At 42.8% G+C, this 24,777-nt stretch overlaps 1 protein-coding gene across 5 annotated transcripts in view; it reads left to right on the top strand.

Annotated features, from left to right (window-relative positions):
• PDZD2 (PDZ domain containing 2) overlaps positions 1–24,777 on the top strand; it is a 458,739-nt gene that overhangs the window by 314,847 nt on the left and 119,115 nt on the right. The gene's annotated exons all lie outside the window — the stretch shown is intronic.

Here is a 24,777-nt window from a genome sequence, read left to right on the forward strand (position 1 = left end):
CCCGTGAAAAACGAATTTCCGCGAAGTAGAGGAAAGATATATTTTTATGTATTTAACGAGTATTTGGACTTTTAAAACCCACCCTTTGCATTAAACAATCATTCTATAATGTTTCTCAGCTGGAACTACATGTGATATCCTACCAGTTTCTTTAATAGAGTACAATAGTACTGTAGAAGAATTTTATGAATTTTTAATGGATTTTAAAATTTTCAATGGATTTAATGGATGTAAAAAACCCGTGAAGTAGCGAATCCATGAAAGTTGGACTGCGAAGTAGCGAGGGATTACTGAATTCCAGAATTTGAAAGGCTGCCACAAAAGTGAGAGGATGATGGTAGTAATGTCCACCAATTGCGCAATTGTATGTGGTGGCTCCAGTGCTACCTTTGCTGGTCCGTGCACGGTGTCATCTTTTTTTGTCTAATTTTTGGTGGGGTTTTTTGGGGCTCTCTGAGCATGCACCATTAAAAACCATTTATGGCTGGATCTCAATGGTATGCCATCAGATTAATGGCCCCAGGCCTGCTGGAAGAGCCAGGTCTTTACAGCTTTCCGGAAGGCCAGTAGGGTGGGAGTAGTCCAGATCTCAGGAGGTTGCTGGTTCCAGAGAGTCGGAGCCACCATGGAGAAGGCCCTCCGTCACGGACCCACCAGCAAACACTGTTTAGCTGATGGGACCTGGAGAAGACCAACTCTGTGGGCCCTTATCGGTCACTGGAAGCTATGTAGTAGTAGGTGGTCTCATAGATAGTCTGGCCCAAGCCATGTAGGGCTTTAAAGCTAATGCCCCTAGCTACACCCATGTTGCACCAATCCTCCATGCAGTGCACTGGCAGACACAATGGAGTGCACAATAGTTTGCGTGGTTGCATTCTGGACCAACTGTATTGTAATTGACAACTCTCTTAGGTAATGATTTCACTACCTACAACAGCATTTCTCAACTTTAGGGAATTCTGGAAGTTGAAGTCCACATTCTTATTCATATTCATATTCATCTTCTTCTTCTTCTTCTTCTTCTTCTTCTTCTTCTTATTATTATTATTATTATTATTATTATTATTATTATTATTATTATTATGTCAATACAACACAGCAAACGAGATCACTATGCTGGATTTCGTATTTCATCACCAGTCGGGCGCTTCCCAAGCACCTAGGACTGCATGATGTAGCGGCGAATTATATGTGCTGATCCCAGCAAAGCGGCCTTTTGCAATTGACAGATGGAGATTTTGTCAATTACGATGATTTTCAAATGTCCGCTGAGATCCTTTGGCACTGCGCCCAACGTGCCAAGTACCACTGGGACCACTTTCACTGGCTTATGCCAGAGTCGTTGCAGCTCGATTTTTAGATCTTCGTATTTCACTATTTTCTCTAGCTGCTTCTCCTCAATTCTGCTGTCTCCTGGGATTGCGATGTTGATGATCCATACTTTCTTTTTCTCCACGATCACAATGTCTGGTGTGTTATGCTTCAGAATTCGGTCAGTCTGAAGTCTGAAGTCCCACAGTAGTTTTGCTTGCTCATTTTCGATCACTTTTTTGGGCTTATGATCCCACCAGTTCTTTGCCACTTGTAGATGGTAGATCTGGCACAAGTTCCAGTGTATCATCTGTGCCACAGCATCGTGTCTATGCTTGTAGTCATTCTGTGCGATCATTTTGCAGCAGCTGAGTATGTTATATTTATTGAGCATGCTGAGTATATTACTTTTACTGTTACTGTTACTGTTATTATTATCATTATTATTATTATTATTATTATTATTATTATTATTATTATTAATTAGATTTGTATGCCACCCTTCTCCAAAACCTCAGGGCGGCTCACAGAATAAATATAGAAACAAAGCGTACAAAACAAATCTAATACATTAAAAAAACTACAGCTAAACCCCCTATATATTACTCAATCAAAAAATCCAAATACACCATGCATCACATTTATTGGTCAGAGGGGGCAAGATCTAATTGTGTTAAAGTTGCCAAGGTTGAGAAACACTGACCCAAAGACTGATCTTTGCTGACTAGCATTTGTTTTCTTGGAAACGATGACCTGGATTCAAACTGGTTTGGCTTTTGACCAACTCACTGATTCTTCCCCTGTTTGTTTCTTTGGCTATACTACACTGTTTGGAATTTAGCTTTGGACTCTACAATGGCAGTTTTGCTACTTTTCCTAAGCCTACACAGGTGGGATAGTAAAGTCCAAGGCAGTTATATAGGCAATTTACAGTTATAGAATAGTAAACTCCTAGATTCCCGGGACTTTCCTTTGTGAATGAACCTTCGTTCTTCTGATTTGAAAGGAAAACATTCCTCTTGAGATGAACTTTCATTCGAACCTAGTTTCTCCAAATGAATGGAAATCCTGTTTAGGGGCTGGCCCTGCTCCAAGTATTTTCTCTCTTTTGAAAATAGGTCCCAGGATGCTACTTAAAAGACAAATATAATCCTTATCCTGGAACAAATTCTACACTCCTCTTTATGTTATTTGTGAACCAAACTACTGTGGTTAGCCCAAACCATGATTTAGAACGACAGTATATCCCTAACCAAGATTTATTATAGCATGGTCTGTTTCCAAAGGCCTCTGGCTATTATGGCTTTGCTACTCCTCTCATTTTCTGCTCCAACAGCTCATTACATTCAACCTAATTTTGAAAGCTTATCTTCCTACATTGAAGAAAGCTGCAGGAATTCTTTTCTTCCCATAGATTACCAGCAGCAGGATTAATTCACTGCAGATAAAGCGTAGATTGATATTACTTCCTGCTCAAACACTGGAGAGCTGAGGTTGCACATTCTGCAAAGAGAAAAGTTTAGATTGAGGACTGAACGCAGTGAGTAAGAAGCTACTGATAGTCATGGAGGGAGAATCATTGACCCCTCAGAGAGGGTTCGCAACTTGGGCGTCCTCCTCGATCCACAGCTCACATTAGAGAAACATCATTCAGCTGTGGCGAGGGGGCGTTTGCCCAGGTTCGCCTGGTGCACCTATTTGGACCAGGAGTCACTGCTCACAGTCACTCATGCCCTCATCACCTCGAGGCTCAACTACTGTAACGCCCTCTACATGGGGCTACCTTTGAAAAGTGTTCGGAGACTTCAGATCGTGCAGAATGCAGCTGTGAGAGCAATCATGGGCTTTCCCAAATATGCCCATGTTACACCAACACTCCGCAGTCTGCATTGGTTGCCGATCAGTTTCCGATCACAATTCAAAGTGTTGGTTATGACCTATAAAGCCCTTCATGGCACCGGACCAGATTATCTCAGGGACTGCGTTCTGCTGCACGAATCCCAGCGACCAATTAGGTCCCACAGAGTGGGCCTTCTCCAGGTCCCGTCAACTAAACAATGTCGTTTGGTGGGACCCAGGGGAAGAGCCTTCTCTGTGGCGGCCCCGGCCTTCTGGAACCAACTCCCCCCAGAGATTAGAATTGCCCCCACCCTCCTTGTCTTTCGTAAGCTGCTTAAAACCCACCTCTGCCGCCAGGCATGGGGGAACTGAGATACACTTTCCCCCTAGGCGTTTACAATTTTATGCATGGTATGTTTGTATGTATGATTGGTTTTTATATAATGGGTTTTTAACTGTTTTTAGTATTGGATTTTGTTATATACTGTTTTACTGCTGTTGTTAGCCTTCTCGAGTCTGCAGAGAGGGGCGGCATACAAATCCAATCAAGAAAGAAAGAAAGAAAGAAAGAAAGAAAGAAAGAAAGAAAGAAAGAAAGAAAGAAAGAAAGAAAGAAAGAAAGAAAGAAAGAAAGTCAATTTGTAGGTATCAGGGTTCCAAATAGCATTTGAAATCAAAACAAGGTCCGAGCCACGGCATTCCTCAAAGTTCCAATTTATTAAGAGAGCCATGTTGGCACATCTGTGAGAAACCCGAATCTAGAGCTACGAGGGTTCCTCCACCCAGTTTAAAATCCATTCTCCTGTTTCCACAACCACAAGTTCATCCACGTTGGCCAGTTGTCTTTTGCCAATGTGTCCGTTACTCCCACCAGCTTCTGGGCAGGTATTGAACAAAGGATGACCTTGAGAATGTAGAAGGAATTTGTTATGGCTACATCTCTACATTATAGAAACATAGAAGATTGATGGCAGAAAAGGACCTCATGGTGCATCTAGTCTGCCCTATGCTATTTCCTGTTTTTTATCTTAGGATGCATATATGTTTATCCCAGGCATGTTTAAATTCAGTTACTGTGGATTTACCAACCACGTCTGCTGGAAGTTTTTTCCAAGCATCTACTACTCTTTCGGTCAAATAATATTTTCTCATGTTGCTTCTGATCTCCCCCCCAAATAACCTCAGATTGTGCCCCCTTGTTCCTGTGTTCATTTTCCTATTAAAAACACTTCCCTCCTGGACCTTATTTAACCCTTTAATATATTTAAATGTTTCGATCATGTCCCCCCTTTCCCTTCTGTCCTCCAGACTATACAGATTGAGTTCATGAAGTCTTTCCTGATACGTTTTATGCTTAAGACCTTCTTTGTAGCCCGTCTTTGGACCCGTTCAATTTTGTCAATATCTTTTTGGAGGTGAGGTCTCCAGAACTGAACACAGTACAGTATTCCAAATGTGGTCTCACCAGTGACATCCCTCATGCAACAGCCCCTCCCAAGTTCCCACAGCAAGAATACATTCTAAGGCATAAAGTATGCTAGGCTAAAGACTCCAAGTCCACGATGGCTTTGGCCTCACAGTAGGATGATTTATTTTATTATTATTTATTGATCAAATTTGTATGCCGCCCCTCTCCGTAGACTCGGGGCTGCTAACAACAGTAATAAAACAATATAAACAAATCTAATATTTAAGTTAATTTTAAAAGAAACCCTAATTTGAGAAACCAATCATACATACAGACATACCATGCATAATTTTTTTATAAGCCTAGGGGGAAGGGAATATCTCAATTCCCCCATGCCTGACGACAGAGGTGGGTTTTAAGGAGCTTACGAAAGGCAAAGAGGGTGGGGGCAACTCTGATATCAGGGGGGAGTTGGTTCCAGAGGGCCGGGGCCGCCACAGAGAAGGCTCTTCCCCTGGGTACCACCAAACGGCATTGTTTAGTCGACAGGACCTGGAGATGGCCAACTCTGTGGGACCTAACTGGTCGCTGGGATTCGTGTGGCAGAAGGCGGTCCTGGAGGTATTCTGGTCTGATGCCATGAAGGGCTTTATAGGTCATAACCAACACTTTGAATTGTGACTGGAAACCGATCGGCAACCAATGCAGACTGCAGAGTGTTGGTGTGACATGGGCATATTTAGGGAAGCACATGATAGCTCTCGCAACTGCATTCTCTGATGTCATCACGTTTATACAGGTAGTCCTCAATTTAGGAATGGTCGCTTACTGGTTTCAAGTTCTGAAGGAGCTTCTTGGGGGATATTTACGGCCTTGATTCAAAGTTCCAATGCTTATGCCCCTCCGCCTGTAGCAGTGAGGGGCAGCACTTACCTCCGTTTACCAGGAAGCCTCTGGCTGTGCAGCGGTGGTAGGTGCGCGAGTGGGGGTCGAGCGCATGCGCCCGGTGTGAGATTTGCTTCTTGTGCATATGCAGGAAGCAAAATCTCACACAAGAATGCATGTGACTGTGAGATTTCAGTGATTTTTGCCTATTTTTTTTGCTTCTGTGCATGCGCGGAAGCAAAAAATCAGCCAAAATCAACAAGATCCTGTCGTCGCGCGGATCCTCATGTGAGATTTTGCTTCCTGCATGTGCAGGAAGCAAATGTCACGGCTGGCGCACACGCCCGACCGCCCTTCAGCTGCAGCTGCACACCCAGCTCCATTTCCGTTACCGGGATGGCGCCCCCTCCGTCCTGGGAGCAGCCCATCCCTGCCCTGAAGTCATGTGACAACACTTTGGATGTTCAGCAACCAGGATGCAATTCTACATTTAGGATTAATCATATCCCACAGTTTTACAACAGTTTGGCCAAATTCTAGCATTCACTTTTGGTTTGCAATGGTGGCGATATCTGTAGGATGAGAGGGAAGGTTTGTTCTCCTACCTAGTTCATGGATTGGTTTCCAAACATTTCGATACAAGGCTAGGTAACATTTTCGGTGGAGTTTAAGGCATGTCAGTGTCAGCGTTCTTCTTTCTTTCTTTCTTTCTTTCTTTCTTTCTTTCTTTCTTTCTTTCTATCATCTATCTATCTATCTATCTATCTATCTAATCTATCTATCTATCTATCTATCTATCTATCTATCTATCTATCTATCTATCTATCTATCTATCTATCTATCTATCTAATCTATCCATCCATCCATCCATCCATCCATCCAATTTTTATGCCACCCTTCTCCTTAGACTCAGGGCGGCTTACAACATGTTAGCAATAGCCCTTTTTAACAGAGCCAGCATATTTGCCCCCACAATCCGGGTCCTCATTTTACCCACCTCGGAAGGATGGAAGGCTGAGTCAACCTTGAACCAGTGATGAGATTTGAACTGCTGACCTTCAGATCTACAGTCAGCTTCAGTGGCCTGCAGTACAGCACCCTACCTGCTGTGCCACCCCGGCTCATTATAAGGGCTTTAGGTGTGGGTCTTCTGTTTATAAGGGTTTAATGTGTGAATGTTTCCAATGAGGGTGTTGTGATCGGTCAACTGTGAATCCTCAGTGAGCCTTGTGATGGGCATTATGATAGGGAGGTCCTATCAGGTTGGGGTCATTGGGAGGTGAGCTGCTGGTGGGTTGGTAACTGCTGATTAGGAACCCATGAAACACTACCAAGAGTTCACCTCCCAATGACCCCAGCCTGATGTAACCTCCATGTCATAATACCCATCACAAGGCTCACGGAAGACTCACAAATGACCCATCACAAGACCCTTGTTGGACACATCCACATATTAAGCCCTTATAAACAGAAGAATACTGAGTTTCTCCAGGGATCCCCAAACTTGGCAACTTTAAATCTTGTGGACTTCATTTTTTAAAAATTAATTTTTATTAAAGTTTAAATATTAAAAAAACAAGAAACAATACATACAAACAACAAGAAGAAAAGAAAAAAGAACACAAACACATAACAATATAAATACATCTACAGAACAAAGGAAAAAGAAAATATAAAAATTGAAGTATGTCATTCCATTAAACACATTCTTTTTGTTCATTTGTTTTCTTATTCTGGCAAATACAGTCGGTATAAGAAAAAAATGTTTTGGTTATTAATTTCTATATATCATCAATTTCAATATATTTCTATATATCATCAATTTCAAATTAAAGGATTGATTGATTGATTGATTTGTTTATTTGTTTGTTTGTTTGCCGCCCCTCTCCGAAGACTCGGGGCGGCTAACAGCAATCATAAAACAGTGTACAATAGTAATCCAATACTAAAAACGAATTAAAAACCCCTTAATATAAAAAACCAAACATACATACAAACATACTATGCATAAAATTGTAAAGGCCTAGGGGGAAAAGGAATCTTAATTCCCCCATGCCTGGCGGCAGAGGTGGGTTTTAAGTAGCTTACGAAAGGCAAGGAGGGTGGGGGCAATTCTAATCTCTGGGGGGAGATGGTTCCAGAGGGGCGGGGCCGCCACAGAGAAGGCTCTTCCACTGGGTCCCGCCAAGTGGCATTGTTTAGTTGACGGGACCCGGAGAAGACCCACTCTGTGGGACCTGACTGGTCGCTGGGATTCGTGCCACAGAAGGCGGTCCCTGAGATAATCTGGTCCGGTGCCATGAAGGGCTTTATAGGTCATAACCAACACTTTGAATTGTGACCGGAAACTGATCGGCAACCAATGCAGACTGCGGAGTGTTGGTGTAACATGGGCATATTTGGGAAAGCCCATGATTGCTCTCGCAGCTGCATTCTGCACGATCTGAAGTTTCCGAACACTCTTCAAAGGTAGCCCCATGTAGAGAGCGTTGCAGTAATCGAACCTCGAGGTGATGAGGGCATGAGTGACTGTGAGCAGTGACTCCCGGTCCAAATAGGGACGCAACTGGTGCACCAGGCGGACCTGGGCAAACGCCCCCCTTCGCCACAGCTGAAAGATGTTTCTCTAATGTGAGCTGTGGATCGAGGAGGACGCCCAAGTTGCAAACCCTCTCTGAGGGGGTCAATGATTCTCCCCCCAGGGTAATGGACGGATTGTTATTTTAATATTCTTAAATTTCTGGTTGTTTGTAGTTCATAATTTTTTATATAGTACTTTTAGACTTGTGGACTTCAACTGTCATAAGTCACATTTTCAGTGCCATTGTAACTTTGAACCTTCACTAAATAAACTGTTGTAAGTTGAGGACTACGTCTGCTTAAAATACTAATGCGCTAAGAATGGAACATGTGAATTGTCTAGTAATATTTATTCAGGAGCTTTCTCTGTGGGCGGGAGGGGTAAGAAAATTAGGATTGTGGTTATCACTATATGATCAAAACTTCACTTTGACTTTTTTGACCTCGTCCTGACTCATCTGTTTATTGGTATGAAATTACCCTGAAGTTAAGAATTTAATCAAACACTTCTCTAATAGTTGCACTAGTCACTTGGAACTAATTATACTTTTGGGCAGGAATTGTAATAATTCTATAAAAATAAATTTATTCTCATGCCCTGTTCATTTTTCCCCCTGGTGTTCAGAGTGGTTTCTGTAACAGCATATTGAAAAGTATACCATCACATTAAATATCTTTTAATATCTTTTTAAGAAAAGAAGGGAAACAATAACAGCAATAATGGATCTGAGTATGTTTGTAAAGTTGAGAACCTTTTAATGATCGCCCCAAATTGTGTTGTAGCCACAATGGGTTTATTTCCTTATTCCTATACTCTGGAATGAATAATGGATTGTTTGATTCACTTAAAGTCTAAACTCATACTTCCTTTCACAGAATAATTGCAGATGCCTCTGGCAAATCTGAAGATTTGAAGCTGCAGAGTTATTTATCATCTAATTGTTTTTTGGGTGCCCCATATTACAAATTAGCTAAGTTCTTGTTTTATATGCAACCGTAAGATGGTTCATATTCCTGCTTCTCAGTTTTGTGCTAAAATCACAATCACATTCAGCTCTACTGTGGCCACTACAGATAGGTCTCAGTCTGGTTATTATTTGAATTCAAAACTCCAGAAGTGACATTTCCAGCTTGATGGAAATAAGCAATAAATTTTTTAAAACATAATTTTTGTATCCGTATTAATGAAAAATTACAGTTAAAGAGAAAAAGAGTGCAGTTATAGTTTAAATTAATGGTTAATAAAATCAGAGAGTAAAGCTGAACAACAAGAGCTGGGGTGGCGCAGCAGGTAGAGTGCTGTACTGCAGGCCACTGAAGCTGTCTGTAGATCTGAAGATCAGCGGTTCAAATCTCATCACCAGCTCAAGGTTGACTCAGCCTTCCATCCTTCTGAGGTGGGTAAAATGAGGACCTGGAACTAGGATAGATCTATTTCGGCCTTATTTTGGCCTCATCAGCTAGCCATACCCGCTGGGACTTGAACCTGCAACCTTTGCCTTGTAAGGCAGAGAATTATCCTCTAGGCTACAGTATCCAATCCCTTCAGCTCTGCACCAGGGAAGGGTTACATATTTTTGTGTCAAATCACCCTGGTGTATTGAAGGAACATCACAGCTCCTTATTTGCCTCTCCGCCCAACCCAGGGCCATTTCAAAGGCAGCTAATTTTATTGATAGCCGACAATTCTATCTGTATGTGTCACATGTTGTGGGTTTTTTCGCTGAATTGGAAAATTAAGGGAGACTAGGATGGATCTATTTCGGCCTTATTTTGGCCTCATCAGCTAGCCATACCCACTGGGACTTGAATGTATGTGTATGTATGTGTGTATGTATGTATGTATGTATGTATGTATGTATGTATGTATGTAAGTAAGTAAGTAAGTAAGTAAGTAAATAAATAAATAAATAAATAAATAAATAAATAAATAAATAAATATGATGTAAAATTGAAATATATATATACTGTACTGTGAATTCAAGTTATTCCAACATCTTGTTCTAATTTAGTGTTGCTATGACCACATTCATGTGGTTCAGCTGTATCAAATTTTTGCTCTAATATTATAATGAACTGTTTAATTTTTTTTTGTTTTCCTGAATTTTTTCCTCTCCTTTTTCCATACATGAAGATTAGCAGCATCTGAAATCCTAACCGCAACTGTGTACATCTCATTAGCTGCATTTTGAGTGAATTAAACTTCACTTGGTATCAATTTACAAATCACACTAAATCAAATGTTGCATTATTTTAAGTCACAACTTGAATACAAGGTATAAAATAAAGTGTGTTCGATATGTTTGACACACTGAGTTATTTATAAAAATAAAGGTGGGATGTAAATAAATAATAAATAAAAAGTGTATAAAGCAATCTCATTAGGTTTTTTTTAGCACAAAGAAATAATACAGGCACTTCTCGAATTACGACCATTCATTCAGCAAAGTTCGAAGTTCTTTGTTACTTCAGTGCTAAAGGAAATGGTACTTATGATGGGGCCTCATAATTCCTGCCATGGCAGTATCCCCGCAGTCCCCAAATTATGATTTCTCTCAGCTTCCTACAAGCAAAGTCAATAGGAAAACCTGCAGGGAATGTTGGATAAAGCGATCATATCAGGTCCTCGCTTAACAACGTATGCAGTCCTTACTTAATAATAATAATAATTTATTAGATTTGTGTGCCGCCCCTCTCCGAAAACTCGGGGTGGCTCACAACAATAATAAAACAGTGTACATTGAACAAATCTAATATTTAAAGGAAAATATCTAAAAGCCCATTATATAAAACCATACAACACAAGCATACCATACATAAAACTATATAAGCCTGGGGGAAATGTCTCAATTCCCCCATGCCTGGCGGTATAGGTGGGTCTTAAGCAATTTACGAAAGACAAGGAGGGTGGGGGCAGTTCTAGTCTCTGGGGGGAGTTGATTGCAGAGGGCCGGGGCCGTCTCAGAGAAGGCTCTTCCCTGGGGCCCACCAGACGACATTGTTTAGTCGACGGGACCTGGAGAAGACCGATTCTGTGGGACCTTATCGGCCGCTGGGATTCGTGCGGCAGAAGACGGTCTCGAAGGTATTCTGGTCCAATGCCATGTAGGGCTTTATAGGTCATTACCAACACTTTAATGATGAGAACTGGAATTTATAGAATTGTCGTTGCTAAGCTATGTGGTTACATGATGTTGTGATGGCAATACTGGTCCCAATTGTCATCGTAAGCCAAAGATTACTTGTATTTTGCTTTTCTTCGGCAAAGGGAATCAAAGGTTTGCCTATTTGCCGATGACTCTAAAGTGTGCAATAGGGTTGATATTCCTGGAGTGGTCTGTAATATGGTAAATGATTTAGCTTTACTAGATAAATGGTCAAAGCAATGGAAACTGCAGTTAAATGTTTCCAAATGTAAAATAATGCACTTGGGGAAAGGGAATCCTCAATCTGAGTATTGCATTGGCAGTTCTGTGTTAGCAAAAACTTCAGAAGAGAAGGATTTAGGTGTAGTGATTTCTGACAGTCTCAAAATGGGTGAGCAGTGTGGTCGGGCGGTAGGAAAAGCAAGTAGGATGCTTGGCTGCATAGCTAGAGGTATAACCTTTAAAGTAAGTAGGATGCTTGGCTGCACAGCTAGAGGTTATGACCTTTAAAGCCCTTCATGGCATTGGACCAGAATATCTCCGAGACCGCCTCCTGCCGCACGAATCCCAGCGACCGATTAGGTCCCACAGAGTGGGCCTTCTCCGGGTCCCGTCAACTAAACAATGTCGGTTGGCGGGCCCCAGGGGAAGAGCCTTCTCTGTGGCGGCACCGGCCCTCTGGAACCAACTCCCCCCGGAGATTAGGACTGCCCCTACTCATCCTGCCTTCCGTAAACTCCTTAAAACCCACCTTTGCCGTCAGGCATGGGGGAACTGAAACATCTCCCCCTGGGCATGTTTAATTTATGCATGGTATGCCTGTGTGTGCGTCTGTTAGTATATGGGTTTTTTAAAATATTTAATATTTTTAAATTTGTCTGTTTACTTATGATTTGTTTCTACATGTTGTGAGCCGCCCCGAGTCTTCGGAGAGGGGCGGCATACAAATCTAAGTAATAAATAAATAAAATAAATAAATAACAAGCAGGAAGAGGGAGATTGTGATCCCCTTATATAGAGCGCTGGTGAGACCACATTTGGAATACAGTACTGTGTTCAGTTCTGGAGACCTCACCTACAAAAAGATATTGACAAAATTGAACGGGCTACAAGAATGGTGGAAGGTCTTAAGCATAAAACGTTTCAGGAAAGACTTAATGAACTCAATCTGCATAGTCTGGAGGACAGAAGGGAAAGGGGGGACATGATAGAAACATTTAAATATGTTAAAGGGTTAAATAAGGTCCAGGAGGGAAGTGTTTTTAATAGGAAAGTGAACACAAGAACAAGGGGACACAATCTGAAGTTAGTTGAGGGAAAGATCAAAAGCAACATGAGAAAATATTATTTTACTGAAAGAGTAGTAGATCCTTGGAACAAACTTCCAGCAGACGTGGTTGGTAGATCCACAGTGACTGAGTTTAAACGTACCTGGGATAAACATATATCCATTGTAAGATAAAATACAGGAGGTCGTATAGGGGCAGACTGGATGGACCATGAGGTCTTTTTCTGCCGTCAGTCTTAAATCTGACTCTTTTCTACGTTGGTACAAAGCTGTATCTGCTTGAGCAGAGGGATGATCTCATCTCGGTTTATAAGTTATCTGCTTTAGAGAGTGATTGGCAAAAAGCTTGTCAGCAGATAAATTGGGCTGAATATTCTAGCAGTCTGACTGAATTCATATAGTATTCTAAGCCATGGTTTATTTAATTGTGCTTTCCTGAATAAACTACACTTGGTTAAAAACTCTCATTTATAAGCTCCATATAACTAGGATTGCACAATAGAACAGAGTCTAAAGGAAACAGTGTAATTTATAGTGGTTGCAATTGATCCATCACCATTGATTGGGATTACAAATGATATTGATATTGTTATATCTTTGTATACCACCAATACGTACTTGACAAAACAAACAAACAAACAAGTATGTTTGTGAGTGACATAGGGGAAGGTTTGGTAGGGAAGGTTTGCCTATTTGCCGATGACTCTAAAGGGTGCAATAGGGTTGATATTCCTGGAGGGGTCTGTAATATGGTAAATGATTTAGCTTTACTAGATAAATGGTCAAAGCAATGGAAACTGCAGTTTAATGTTTCCAAATGTAAAATAATACACTTGGGGAAATGGAATCCCCAATCTGAGTATTGCATTGGCAGTTCTGTGTTAGCAAAAAATTCAGAAGAGAAGGATTTAGGGGTAGTGATTTCTGACACTCTCAAAATGGGTGAGCAGTGTGGTCGGGCAGTAGGAAAAGCAAGTAGGATTCATAAAACGTATCAGGAAAGACTTAATGAACTCAATCTGTATAGTCTGGAGGACAGAAGGAAAAGGAGGGACATGATAGAAAGATTTAAATGTGTCAAAGGGTTAAATAAGGTCCAGGAGGGAAGTGTTTTAATAGGAAAGTGAACACAAGAACAAGGGGACACAATCTGAAGTTAGTTGGGGGAAAGATCAAAAGCAATGTGAGAAAATATTACTGTATTTCACTGAAAGAGTAGTAGATCCTTGGAACAAACTTCCAGCAGACGTGGTTGGTAAATCCACAGTAACTGAATTTAAACATGCCTGGGATAAACATATATCCATTATAAGATAAAATACAGGAAATAGTATAAGGGCAGACTATATGGACCATGAGGTCTTTTTCTGCCGTCAGTCTTCTATGTTTCTAACAAATAAAAAGAGAACAGAACAGAAAATAGAATAGAAAATAGAATTAGAATAGAATAGAGTGGAACAGAACAGAACCTTGGAGGTCTTCTAGTCCAACCCTCTGCTCAATCAGGAGACCCTCTACCATTTCAGACAAGTGATGGTCTAATCTCTGCTTAAAAGCCTCCAGTGATGCAGCAGCATCCACAACTTCTGGAGGCAAGCTGTTCCATTGATTAATTGTCCTCACTGTTAGGACGTTTATCCTGAATTCCAGATGGCTTCTCTCTTTAATTAGTTTCCAACCATTGCTTTTTGCCCTGCCCTCTGGTGCTTTGGAAAATAATTTGAATCCCTCTTCTTTCTGGCAGCCCCTCAGAAGTGGAATACTGCTATCATCGTGTCAGGCCTAATTCTTCTTTTCTTTAGATTAACCAAACCCCAAATGGCAGCCGTTCTTTTTGAGGTCCTCCTTGCCAGATAGTTATTGCCAGTTGTCCAGTGTGGGAGGGCAGGAAGGGACTGTGGTCAAACCAGCTTCATGAGTGGTCTTTGCTGACGTGACCAGAAAAAGAAATTAAAAACATTCATTTATGTTTTGGTTAACCATTGTTTATTGTCATTGCTGCACCCTAAAATGTGATCAAACGTGACTGAGAGTTGTTGCAGCAACTCACTTTCATAAACCATAGTTAAAATTTGCTACAGTTAATGCAGAGCTCCTACCCAAAGCTCATAGATAAGGCACAATTTTATGTAAATTCCAGATGCTACATTGGGCATCTCTGCACTTTCATTAAAAATATCTTCCTTCCTTCCTTCCTTCCTTCCTTCCTTCCTTCCTTCCTTCCTTCCTTCCTTCCTTCCTTCCTTCCTTCCTCTCCTTCCTTCTTCTCTCTCCTTCCTGCCCTCTTCCCTCCCTCCCTTTTCTTTCTTTCTTTCTTTCTTTCTTTCCTTCTTTCCTTCCTTCCTTATTTTATCCCCTGGCTTAAAAAAATTATTCTGAGAGAGTAACAATGAAAGAGTTTGCAAGCCAGTAAGAGCTGGGAACATCATTAGCACATGGGAAGAAACAGTCTGAGCAAATAGAGCAAAGGAAAAAACCCTGCAAAGAGTTAGGGCTTGGAAAACATTATTTTTTGCAGATAGTAACAAGGAAAGAGCTTGGAACATTGTTAGCACCTGGTTAGGGCTGGGAAAAAACATTTGGAGCAAATAAAGCAATTAAAAAAACCCTACAAAAACATTCCTAGCAGAGAGTAACAATGAAAGAGTTTGGGAAGATTAATAGCACCTGGTTAGGGCTGGAAAGAAACATTCGGAGCAAGTAAAGCAATGAAAAAAAAACCCTACAAAGACAGGGTTTAGAAAACATTCTTCGCAGAGAGTAACAATGAAAGACCTTGCAAGCCGTAAGAGCTGGGAACATCGTTAGCACCTGGTTAGGGCTGGAAAGAAACTCAGAGCAAGTTTAGAGCAATGAAAAAAACACTGCAAAGACTTAGGGCTTGGAAAACATTCTTCGCAGGGAGAAACAATGAAAGAGCCTGCAAGGTAAGAGCTGGGAAGATCGTTAGCTGCTACTTAGGGCTGGAAAAAAAAAGCTACATTCAGAGACTCACCCAAATTATCAGCCTCTTTTAGGGAGGAAAGAGATGTGTCTTATACACCGAAAAATACGGTACGCCACCTTTACAATTTAAATGCTGTTCAGACTTGTCTTACAAAACACACACTATCCACAAAACCAGAGGGTGGGGAGAAGGCTTAATGAAGGCTGCCCAAATGAATAAACTTTGCACGCTGACAGTTTTATGTTGCTGGGGATTTCTTCAAATCAATTCTCACTGCTTCCCTACAGATTTTTTTTTAGACCTTATTGAATTGCAAATAACAGCATAAGCTCTGCTTTTGCTTGTGGAACGAAGCAAAGGACCTTACGTACGAAAGCAAAGAATTTGAATATCCTGTCTGTTGTGGTTAGCTTTGTCCCAGCTCCTGCCCCAAGGACTGTGGATGTGGGGGAGACATCCACATGCTGCAGGCCTGTTTTGCCCCCGGTGGAATCTGGTGATGAAGGCTCCTCTGACCAAGAAGACATGAGTGACAGGGAGGAGGAGAGTGTGGCAGACAGCTCAGAAGGAGATCATTTATCTAGCTCCTCCTTGGATTCGGAACAAGAGTTAATGATACACCCACGCATGCGGAGAGCGATGCATAGGCAACAACAACTGAGAGATTATTATCAAAGAAAATGAGGCCACCTGTGGTTGGGTGGGGCTGTGGCAATTAGTGAGGCTGCTATAAATAGCAGCCTGTGGGTTTGGCCATTGTGGAGGATTATCTGATCGTTGTGTTTCGTGCCTGCCTTGCTGTGTTTGACCTTTTGTGTGCTGACTTTTCCCTGCTTTGAAACTAAACCAGAGCAAAGTGTGTTTCACTTTGTGAAAGAAGGACTGTGAATTGTCTCACAGCTGCAAGCTAAGTATCACAGAACTGATAAGGGACTTGTACAAATTACCAGTTTGTTTGGAGACGGTGCTCTTTGCTATACAAAAAGAGGGCTTGGTTTAAGTGAATTTTCATTATAAAGAACATTGTTTTGACTGTTCAAACGTGTGTGTGTCTGAAATTTGTACCTGTGAATTTTTGGGAGGATTCTACCAGACAGCCCGACAGAACACCGTCCAATTCGGGTTACAACCCAGGTTTGTTTTGGGGTTTGTTTTCGCACAATCCTGATCTGTCTCTCCAAAGTTGCATCATAGAATTGCACTTTAGGATACAGATTGCTCCCAATATAAATGCATCTTTTTCATAGCCGCGCTTTCCTGACGCAGGCAGATAACTCCTAGAAGCAACATGAATTTTTTTTTATTTAAAAAGAACAACGCTATTCTCATTTGGGACCTGTTGTATAAGATAGATAACCCATTTTTCACACATAATGAGACAGAAAATTACATTCCAGCTCCAGCCTAATTGTCTTTGTAGCATATGCATAGAGACATTTATGCCTCTTTTAAATGCAAATTTCATCTAGATCTCTTTAAGTGATGCAAACAGAAGAGAAGTTCAGAAACAAGTGGGGAGCATCCATCCGAAGTTAAGCATTTTCCCTAGACCAGTGACGGAGAACCTTTTTCAGTTCGCCTGCCAAAAGTGTGTGTGAGGGTGTGATAGCATCAGTGCATGTTTTAAAGTGTTTTTTAAATATTGGATTTGTACTGTTTTTCTTGTTGTGAGCTGTTCCGAGTCCTCGGAGAGGGGCGGCATACAAATCTAATTAATAATAATAATAATAATAATAATAATAATAATAATAACAACAACAACAACAACAACAACAACAACAACAACAACAACAATAATAATCCCAGGGGACAGCAGAATTGAGGAGAAGCAGCTAGAGAAATTAGTGAAATACGAAGATCTGAAAATCGAGCTGCAACGACTCTGGCATAAGCCAGTGAAAGTGGTCTCAGTGGTCCTTGGCACGCTGGGCGCAGTGCCAAAGGATCTCAGTGGACATTTGAAAACCATTGGAATTGACAAAATCTCCATCTGTCAATTGCAAATGGCCGCTTTACTGGGATTGGCAAACATAATTTGCCGCTACATCACACTGTCCTTGGTGCTTGGGAAGCGCCCGACTGGTGATGAAATACGAAATCCAGCATAGTGATCTCGTTTGCTGTGTTGTGTTGACATAATAATAATAATAATAATAATAATAATAATAATAATAATAATAATAATAATGTGCCCACACCCCATTCCCTCCCCCCAAATGCATGCACACACACCCGCATTGCCCCCCTGTCAGTGGTGAGCAGCAGGCAGGATAGATGGTGTAGAATGCAGTTCTACTAGCGGAAATTAAGCTGCATGTACAGCTCCAGCTGTACTTCCTGGATTACCAGCCTTAGCTCGGCTCTCCTTTTTTTCCCTGCTGCTGCTGCGCCTGCGCTCCTCGCTTTTTTCCTGTTTCTTCCTTCCTGGCATTGGACGAGCTTCCCTCTCTCCTACCCAGCTCCCCTCCAGCCTCACGCAGCCACCTCCCAAGGCCAGGAGAGCCGCACCGCACCGAAGCAGTCTGGGCTGCGGTCTTTTTCCCCTCGCGAAACCCTCACTCGGCCCACAGCTGAAATGAAAAGGCATCGTGCAGCAATAACAGTTCACTTGAATGATGATGATAGTTCAAGCCACTCCCACCTGGTCACACGGCTGGCAAGCCACTCCTACCCAGTCACATGACCATCAAGCCACACCCACAAAATAAGCCCCACCCACAGCGTGGCAGTAAAAATATTGGCTGCCCATTACTGACCCCTGTGTATGTGCACAGGCTTTACTGAAGCCTGTTAGATGAAAAAAAAATGCCCAAACGGACAAACCGGAAGTTCTTTTGCTGTTGTGCTGTTTTTTGCACTCAGGAGGGTTCAAGGAAGCTTCCTGAAGCTCTGGAGTGTAAAAAATAGCACAATGGGCAAACTGAAAGTTCGGAAAATGCCCTTCCGGTTTGCCTTTGTGCTGTTTTTGGCACCTCAGGGCTTTAGGAAGCTTCCCTGAATCCTGGGAGTGCAAAAACAACACAAAGGCAAAGTGCAAGTGCATTTTTGAAAACTTCCAGTTTGTCCGTTGGATGCTTCAGGGAAGCTTCCCTGAAGTCCCGGAGGCCAAAAAAAATGCACTTCTACTTTGCCGTTGTGCTGTTTTTTGCACTCCCAGGATTCAGGGAAGCTTCCCTAAATCCCGGGAGTGCAAAAAACAGCACAATGGGCAAACTGGAAGTTTGGAAAACGCATTCTGGTTTGCTGCTGTGCCTTTTTTGCCCTCCGGGGCTCCAGGAAGCTTCCCTGAATCCTGGGAGTGCAAAAAACAGCAGAACGGCAAAGTGGAAGTGCATTTTTTTGCCTCCGGGACTTCAGAGAAGCTTCCCTGAAACATCCAGAGGAGGAAACGGCCTTTCTCAAGGCTGAAAATTAATTGGCGGAGCTGACACAGGACAAAGTCTCACATGCCCTCCGATATGGCTCCATGTGCCACCTATGGCATTATAGGTTCGCCATCCCGGCCCTAGACCGAAAGGGGGAAGGTATTGATTCAGAAAGTTCAGTATTGCCTCTGTTGAGTTGCAGCAATCACTCAGAATAAACCAGGATGTTGTGCGAAACTCAGTCTATGGCTTCACATCCTAGTTTGTTCCGTGCTAGTAACAATTCCCCATACTTCTGAAAGCAGGAAAGGAATAAATTTGCATATTTGTTTAAAAGGAACTACAGATTTTGGAATGGTGTTTAAAATGAAAGGTCATAAGTTGCACATCGACAGGGAGAGAATGTAAAATTCTGTAGCAATCTACAAAGAAGGGGACGTGGATGAAATCTCCTGCTACCTGTGGACTCCAGTTGAAACCAGCCAGAGAAAGGAGAGAACCTATAAAACAGGGCCTCTCATCCGATACCAGCAAAGCCGGTTTAGAAAGATACCTTGGTTGATGGTCTTGAAAAACCAATGAGTGATGAAAGAGCAGTAGGATGGAGTTACCATTTATTTATTCGATTTTTATCTACTTATTCGATTTTTATGCCGCCCTTCTCCTTAGACTCAGGGCAGCTTACAACATGTTAGCAATAGCACTTTTTAACAGAGCCAGCATATTGCCCCCACAATCCGGGTCCTCATTTTACCCACCTCAGAAGGATGGAAGGCTGAGTCAACCTTGAGCCAGTGATGAGATTTGAACCGCGGACCTTCAGATCTACAGTCAGCTTCAGTGGCCTGCAGTACAGCACTCTACCTGCTGCGCCACCCCGGCTCCATCCTCATTCTTGCTCTGCGACTGGTCATCAAGAAATCTGGATTTTCTTTACACCCTTCCTCCAACTCCCCAACTTTTGCCAATTTCTCTTACTGTATCACATTTGATCCTGTTTTGTTTAGTTTGGCAAGAATTACCCTGCCAATGAAGGAGTGTCAAATCCGCGACATCACATCTTCGCTATTCTGGGGTGGGCATGGCTAGCACGTGACTCGTTTGGTTCTGCAACCCAACAGGACCAACACAGACTTCAAATGATAATTAGAACTGCAACCTGCCTTCCATTGAGGACCTGTATATTGCACGAGTCAAAAAGAGGGCGGGGAAAATATTTACTGACCCCTCACATCCTGGACATAAAGTGTTTCAACTCCTTCCCTCAAAACATCGCTACAGAGCACTGCACACCAAGACAACTAGACACAAGAACAGTTTTTCCCCGAACGCCATCACTCTGCTAAACAAATAATTCCCTCAACCCTGTCAAACATTTTTACTAAGTCTGCACTTTTTTTTCTACTAGTTTTTTCTCATCATTCCTATCATCCTTTTCCTCCCACTTAGGACTGTATGACTGTAACTTGTTGCTTGTATCCTAAGATTTTTATTAATATTGATTGTTTCTTCGTTGCTTATTTGACCCCTTATTTGACAATAATTAAGTGTTGTACCACATGATTCTTGACAAATGTATCTTTTTCTTTTATATACGCTGAGAGCATCTGCACCAAGACAAATTCCTTGTGTGTGCAATCACACTTGGCCAACAAAGAATTCTATTCTATTCTATTCTATTCTGTGTCAAGGGGTGGATAGACCTCTGAGCTCTCCTTCGCATAATTTCTTTAAAACTTTCTATTCAACTGGAAAGGATAAAAGGGATAGCTTCTTTATACTCTATATTTTATTTATTTATTTATTTATTTATTTATTTATTTATTTATTTATTTATTTTATTCATTCATTCATTCATTCATTCATTTATTTATTTATTAGATTTGTATGCCGCCCCTCTCCGTAGACTCGGGGCGGCTCACAACAGAATAAAACAGTTCATAACAAATCTAATAATTTACAATTTAAAATATTTTTAAAAAACCATTATTAAGCAGACATACGTACAAACATACCATACATAAATTGTATAGGCCCGGGGGAGATATCTCAGTTCCCCCATGCCTGACGGCAAAGGTGGGTTTTGAGGAGTTTACGAAAGGCAAGGAGGGTGGGGGCTGTTCTAATCTCTGGGGGGAGTTGGTTCCAGAGAGTCGGGGCCGCCACAGAGAAGGCTCTTCCCCTGGGGCCCGCCAACCGACATTGTTTAGTTGATGGGACCCGGAGAAGGCCCACTCTGTGGGGCCTAATCGGTCACTGGGATTCGTGCAGCAGAAGGCGGTCTTGGAGATATTCTGGTCCGGTGCCATGAAGGGCTTTATAGGTCATAACCAACACTTTGAATTGTGACCGGAAATTGATCGGCAACCAATGCAGACTGCGGAGTGTTGGTGTAACATGGGCATACCTGGGGAAGCCCATGACTGCTCTCGCAGCTGCATTCTTCTATCTTCTTTTCCATCCATTGGAGAAGTGGAATGGCATTGGAAGAAATAGCTTTATTTCACTACCAAAGCCAAATGAGCTAACAAACATCACTCTCCTCTAGCATTGATGATATGATGTAGTTTGGTAATTAAATGCCCACAAGAACACCACCAACCTCAGAGAGCACCAACTCAACTCTGAGCTTCAAATATTCTCTTCCAGCCGTGCCGACTTCTAGATTTACATCACAATATGTTCCATGAAGCAGATGTAATATAGTAACAGTGTGGCGTGTGATTTAATGACACTTATCATTAATAGCACTGTAATTCTATTATGTCTGTTTGGTTCAGTAGAGTTTCATGAATATCAGTGGGAGCGGATAAATGAAGCTGGAATGCAATACATCAGCATTTTGATTAATTTCCCCTGAATAGTGGAAAACCCTTTAAAAAGAGGAGAAAAGTCTTTTAAGCCCTGGAATGACATCTTTATCATCTGCAAGCTGATCGGTTCAATTACCGCAAACGTATCACTCTTCTTCTAAAAACAATATTAGGCTAAGTTCTTCAGGCCCGTTGCCTGCAAAATACAGTGATACCTCATCTTACTAACTTAATTGGTTCCAGGACAAGGTTTGTAAGGTGAAAAGTTTGTAAGATGAAACAATGTTTCCCATAGGAATCAATGGAAAAGCGATTAATGCATGCAAGCCCAAAACTCACCCCTTTTGCCAGCCGAAATGCCCGTTTTTGCTTTGTGCTGCTGGGATTCCCCTGAGGCTCCCCTCCATGGGAAACCCCACCTCTGGACTTCCGTGTTTTTGTGATGCTGCAGGGGAATCCCAGCAGGGGAATCACAGCAGCACAAAAACGGGTGCTTCTCTGGCAATGGAAGTCCGGAGGTGAGGTTTCCCAGCGAGGGGAGCCTCAGCGAAATCGCAGCATCACAAAAACGCAGAAGTCCGGAGGTGATGTTTCCCATGGAGGGGAGCCTCATGGGAATCCCAGCAGCGCAAAAACGCGGAAGTCCGGAGGTGGGGTTTCCCATGGAGGGGAGCCTCAGGGGAATCCCAGCATCACAAAAACGCAGAAGTCCGGAGGTGATGTTTCCCATGGAGGGGAGCCTCAGGGGAATCCCAGCATCACAAAAACGCAGAAGTCCGGAGGTGGTGTTTCCCATGGAGGGGAGCCTCAGGGGAATCCCAACAGCGCAAAAACGCAGAAGTCCGGAGGTGGGGTTTCCCATGGAGGGGAGCCTCAGGGGAATCCCAGCATCACAAAAACGCAGAAGTCCGGAGGTGGGGTTTCCCATGGAGGGGAGCCTCAGGGGAATCCCAGCAGCGCAAAAACGCAGAAGTCCGGAGGTGGTGTTTCCCATGGAGGGGAGCCTCAGGGGAATCCCAGCAGCGCAAAAACGGGCGCTTCGCTGGCAACGGAAGTCTGGAGGCGGGGCATCCCAGTGGCGGCGGCTTGGGTTTGTAAGGTGAAAATACTTTGGAAGAAGAGGCAAAAAAATCTTAAACCCCGGGTTTGTATCTTGAAAAGTTTGTATGACGAGACGTTTGTAAGACGAAGTATCACTGTATTGCTAACAAGGAAGTTACGAAGCCACTGTTGTGCTGTTACTGAGAAAAAAACCCTGCCAGATGTAGGGAAAACAACTTCTTTTTTATTCTTCCCCGGAATCACCCACCCTCTTTCAAGCATTCCAAGCATACTCTCCTCTCTTTTTCAACACAACGGAAATGCCAAGAAAAACGGTATTGGGAATCAAGGTGTGCTTCTTTTCACCAGAGCACGCTGGGCTTGGAGCCAGGAATTTATGCGGCTTCCTAAGGCCTAAAATGGAGCACTTCAGAACATTCAGGATGTAATATAGGTTTCCGGCTGTATTCGGTTTGTGTACATACAGTGGTGCCTCTACTTACAAACTTAATTCGTTCCATGACCACGTTCTTAAGTAGAAAGGTTTGTAAGAAGAAGCAATTTTCCCCATAGGAATCAATGGAAAAGCAAATAATGTGTGCGGTTGGGGAAATCACAGGGGAGGGTGGAGGCCCTGTTCCCTCCCAGGAGATTCCTAGAGAGGCCCCATGGAGGCTTCTTCCTGCCTTTTCTGGCCCTGTTTCCTCCCAGGAGATTCCTAGAGAGGCCCCACAGAGGCTTCTCCCTGTCTTTCCCGGCCCTGTTTCCTCCCAGGAGATTCCTAGAGAGGCCCCACAGAGGCTTCTCCCTGTCTTTCCCGGCCCTGTTTCCTCCCAGGAGATTCCTAGAGAGGCCCCACAGAGGCTTCTCCCTGTCTTTCCCGGCCCTGTTTCCTCCCAGGAGATTCCTAGAGAAGCCCCATGGAAGTTTCTCCCTGCCTTTCCCAGCCCTGTTTCCTCCCAGGAGATTCCTAGAGAGGCCCCACGGAAGTTTCTCCCTGCCTTTCCCAGCCCTGTTTCCTCCCAGGACATTCCTAGAAAAGCCCCATGGAGGCTTCTCTCTGCCTTTTCTGGTTACAGTTTCAGAGGCTCGGGTTTATAAGTGGAAAATGGTTTTTGAGAAGAGGCAAAAAAATCTTGAACATCCGGTTCTTATCTAGAAAAGTTCATAAGTAGAGGCGTTCTTAGGTAGAGGTACCCCTGTATTTTGTAGTAAATTTCTCAGGTGTGTGTTGGTGGAGAGAGGGGCGGAGGGTTTGTAGGTAGAACTGCATCTTTGTGGACTGTTCTCTTCCTTGGTGAGCCATGAGGAAAAAAATCTTTCATGGCATCGTTATACAGATAGTCCATGGCATACAGCGTTTATTTTAAAATAACTATTCAAAATTATGACAATGCTGAAAAAAGTGACAGTGGCTCAAATCCAATTTTTGGATTTGGCAAAATCAGTGGTGAAATCCAATTTTTTTTACTACCCGTTCTGTAGGCGTGACTTGGTGGGTGTGATGTGGCTTGGTGGGCTTGGCTTGGTGGGCGTGACAGGGGAAGGATACTGCAAAATCTCCATTCCCACCCATCTCTGGGGCCATCCTGAAGTGGTATTATTGCTCAAAAAAATAAAGGGAACACTCAAAGAACCCATCCTAGATCTGAATGAATGAAATAGAGTGATACCTCGTCTTACGAACTTAATTGGTTCCGGGACGAGATTTGTAAGGTGAAAAGTTTGTAAGAGGAAACAATGTTTCCTATAGGAATCAATGGAAAAGCGATGAATGCGTGCAAGCCCAAAACTCCCCCCTTTTGCCAGCCGAAGCGCCTGTTTTTGCGCTACTGGGATTCCCCTGAGGCTCCCCTCCATGGGAAATCCCACCTCTGGACATCCGTGTTTTTGTGATGCTGCAGGGGAATCCCAGCAGCGCAAAAAGGGGTGATTCGCTGGCAACGGAAGTCCAGAGGTGGGGTCTCCCAGCAAGGGGAGATTCAGCGAAATTGCAACATCGCAAAAACACGGAAATCCTCGAAACCCCACCTCCGGACTTCCGTGTTTTTGTGATGCTGCGATTTCGCTGAGGCTGGGAGGGGAGCTTCAGGGGAATCCCAGCAGCACAAAAATGGGCGCTTTGCTGGCAACAGAAGTCCGGAGGCGGGGCAT

Source organism: Erythrolamprus reginae, chromosome 2, assembly GCF_031021105.1.
Source record: "Erythrolamprus reginae isolate rEryReg1 chromosome 2, rEryReg1.hap1, whole genome shotgun sequence".
NCBI classification, from domain to species: Eukaryota; Metazoa; Chordata; class Lepidosauria; order Squamata; family Dipsadidae; genus Erythrolamprus; species Erythrolamprus reginae.